Source organism: Vespula pensylvanica, chromosome 23, assembly GCF_014466175.1.
Source record: "Vespula pensylvanica isolate Volc-1 chromosome 23, ASM1446617v1, whole genome shotgun sequence".
Lineage (NCBI taxonomy): Eukaryota > Metazoa > Arthropoda > Insecta > Hymenoptera > Vespidae > Vespula > Vespula pensylvanica.
The window spans coordinates 906384-910540 of record NC_057707.1 but is presented as its reverse complement, the minus strand read 5'-3'; the positions used below and the strand labels follow the sequence as shown (position 1 = coordinate 910540).

At 32.8% G+C, this 4157-nt stretch overlaps 2 long non-coding RNA genes across 2 annotated transcripts in view; both read right to left on the bottom strand.

Moving 5' to 3' along the window:
• Positions 1-4157, bottom strand: part of LOC122636802 — a 268896-nt gene that overhangs the window by 140794 nt on the left and 123945 nt on the right. The gene's annotated exons all lie outside the window — the stretch shown is intronic.
• LOC122636791 overlaps positions 1-4157 on the bottom strand; it is an 80039-nt gene that overhangs the window by 39587 nt on the left and 36295 nt on the right. The gene's annotated exons all lie outside the window — the stretch shown is intronic.

Genomic DNA, 4157 nt, shown 5'->3' with positions numbered 1-4157 from the left:
ATTTATATAATTTTCGTGAAGAGAACGTCGACATAATCAAGAAAAGAAGACTTCAAAATTGTATTTAAAAGAAAAGATTATCTCACAGTATAGCTATCTTCCTACAAGATTTATAATTTTTACTTTGAGGGAGGTCGACCGTTTGATCGAACAACGATAGTAAGAAAACAATATAATAGATCTATACTATGTTGGGGGAAGTATTACGTAAATGTTTATTATATATACGCTTATGGATATATTTATTTATTCGAGTAAATATTAGAAAAATGCTAAATAAATTTGTCATATTATATTACTAGAAATATAATGAAATCATTTCTATATTCGATTATACGTAATGAGAAATAAACGAATCGAGAAAGATATTTTCCGAGGAACTAATTAGTTTGGAGCGTAATAAATGAAATATTAGATTACTCGAAATATAATTGAAACATTCCTTGAAATGTTCCACTAGGAAATAAATTTTTAGGAAAAAGTACTCGTTCGTACGAAAGAGCAAAATAAGTCGTGGTATACGACCTGGAAATTCAATAATGCAGCTAAATAGGTGATAATCGTATTGTCGAATGGTCTGCTTGGTTCGATGAGTGGAAAACAAATGAAAAAACATCTTCCTTCTTGTCAAAATAAGGGAGGAGATATACGCTCGCAGAACCGCGCACGTATTCCCGTCCACATAGAGCGCACACAAAAGCAGACCTGCATGGTGAGAGGCAATAACAAATCTTTTAATCCGAGTGTAATACGCACATGCATTTTCAGTAAGACCCAATCAAAATTTACAAACAAGAGAATTGGCTTTACACAGCAAATTAATTTGTTCAAATTTCTATATTACTGAAAAACGTACATTAAATATTATAAATATTCTTTCAATACATGTCGTAACTATTAGAATGAAAAATTTGAAACATTGAACTCAAAATTTCTTCTATTTATAATTAGATGGAATAACTACTCAATTTAAATGGATAAATAACAAGGACACTGTGACGAAAACATGGTATTATCATTATTCGTATAATTTAAAAGTAATTTCGGGCTAACATTATTATCTCGAAAAGCAGTGAATCTTTATATCGTTCTCGTAGGATTAATCATGTTAGAAGATAAACTTTCCTCAGTTCCATCTCAATTCCACTTTGATTCATGTTCCATCTGCTACGTCGGACAACCCTTCAACGGCCTATTCGATTCGTATCGATTATACCCTCTAGCTAAAACTCCCCATCTATGGGTTCTTTCAAAAAGGCATATTCCGTCTAGTCATACCGGTATTCGAACGAATGATATTAGGTCGAATTAAAAGAGATTGGTCGAGAAATTCATTTTCTCCCAACCCATATCGCTTTCGGCCTTTTCAGCCCTTTCAACCGCTTAACAAACAATTTTAATTGACCTGCGTAAAGCGCATTCAAATGAAATACGTAAAAGAGAAGATGATATAACGAAAAAAAAAAAATTAATATGGGGAAAGATTTTCTCTGAATCCGCATTCCTTATTATTGCGTAATAAAGAAAAAGAAATGATAGTATCAAAAAATACAAAAAAGGAGAAATTAATTCTTATTGATAGTCATTTTTAAACATACAAACAAGAAAAAACTTAATTGTCAATCGTCATCATTCTTTAGTTAATTCCAGATTATAAACTATAAAGAAAAAAAGAAAAAAAAAAGAGGAAAGTAACATGTCGAATAAAAAGATATTTGTTCAATAATAAAAGAGAAATTCATTTCCCCTTAATTATTTTCATTTTCGACCCTTCCGTCCGTGAAAGCAATTAATGTGCGTAAAACGTAATACCCATTTGTACCCAGAGTCCTTTCGGTCGTTAGCCCTCAACAAATCGATGGCACTTTATCGCGCAAACGTCATCCTCGATTCACATTACACTATATATCATAATTTTATAATCATACAATGTATTATAATGATGCTTGGTTTATATAAATTCGTAGATATCAAAGAACTTATTTCGTTATAAAAAGACAAAACTTTTATTCTGGATTATTTTCTACGAAATCTATGATTAGTTTTCAAGCAATTATTTTACAACATTTTCATCTCTTTCATCAATAAGCTCATTGAGGATGATTGATTACTAGATGATATAACTATCACTTCTATCGTTTTCTTCCGGATTAATACTTATTTTTTCTAACGACTCTATATAAATGTCTTTCTGGAATTTCTCTTCATTACTTATATCTAAACAACGTATTCGGAGAAAATCTTTCGTCACATTTATGGTTTCCTAATATTACCTTTTTTTCTTTCCCGTATTTCCCCTCCGAGAGAACCACTCAATTAGTGAATCAAGAAATAGTCAAATTACGAAGTTATATGAAAAGTATATCAGTCGGTTTTACGAAAAAGTACATTCACAATGGTCTGGAGACTTCACTAAACCACTTAAAGAGAGTGATAACGACTTGTCTGCAATGATAAGCGAGTACACGTCCTACGAAATAGTGATATTTGTTGGAGTAAACAAGTAATCATAAAACTGAGGAGATTTTCGAAGCTGAACTCGCTTCGTATTGAAACTTCTAGTGAAATAGATAGTTCCCTACACTAGTAAGCCAGAAAATCAGATACGTAATAATCTTTTGGTATATATCGTTTCGTGATTTCGTAATATACAATTTGAGACTACCGACGCTTTTAATTACTTATTCCTTTTTCATTAAGAGAATAGCAAAATTTCCAAAAACGAGTAAGTTTCGTGTCCTAAGTAATACTGAAGGGGAATTTTGGATTAAAGAGAAATATTAATACAGATATGTTAGAAAAAATAAATATTAATCGGGAAGAAATTGATAGGAGTGACAGTCATTACATCCAACAAAGAAACGGAAAGATCTCATACATAATGCGAGGGAAGTTAATGTGGAAAGAGAATTGATTAAACATTTATCCTTGACATCGTAGAAAGTTATAATGGACAAAATTTTGATTTTTTTTCAAGAATATACGATCCCTCATGTCTACAAATTCCCCTGTTAACGAGTATTGATCGGAATTTAACGATCTGCACGTACGCAATACCTTCTCTCGTACTTACCGTAAAGCACCATCATATTCAACGATTTATTAATACCTCTCTCGCACGACTGCGCGTACGTACGAGAGTTCAAGTGGGCTGGAATGAGTGTGCCTGTCTGCGTACATCTCTTCTCTTGATTTGAAAACAAGAAAGATATTTTTTCATTATTTTTCCTCTCATAAAAGCAAGCAAACAATTCGATAATACGATTAGCAGTATACTTCAATTATCATTTAATTACCTGAATAAGTCTCTAGCAGATCCATCTACCACGACTGATTTGATTCTTCTGCATAGGTAGATTTTTCTAGAAATTTATTCCCTATCGAAGAATGCAAAATAATGATCCCATTATACCTACAATTAGATAATATTTCGTATATTATGTTCCAAATCAATTTGATGTTGAGAAAATAGTCCATATCTCTGATAAGACAGGGGTCGTACGCTTATACCCACACAGGACCGGACACTCAAACACGTCCACTCGAAATGGCGTAGATAGGCGGGCACCAGAGCATACGCAGATGGAGAGATAATAACGAAAGGGTTAAAACGAAAGGGTTAAAACGAAAGTACTTGACGATAAGTAAGGGAGAACGTATTAAAAACAGGTAATTCGCGCTACGCACCAAATGACTTCGTCCAAATTTCAATATTTATGAAAATCTCTAATTAAATATTACGAATATTTTTTAAGTACATGTCGTGAATATTATGATAAACAATTTGAAATATAGAATTCAGCATTTCTCTTTTCTTAATAATATCGAACGGTTACCTAATTTAAATCGATGGAATAACCATGACATGACCGTGGACTTCCCATTTCCCTTATAATATCAAAGTATTTCCCTGCTAACGTTATTACTTCCAAAAACGGTGAATCTTTTCATCTACCCTATTTTACCTCCCTCAGTTTCATTTCAATTCCCCTTTGACCATTGCCCCGTGTAGAACGTCCGACGGCCCCTCGACAAATCTCTCTAAGTACGATCCCATATGACTTACAGTTAAAGCCGCTCACGTTTGAATCCTTTGAAAAAGGTAAATCCCTCCCATTTCCTCGTACCGCCGTTTCAAGCTTTATAAATTAGTACCA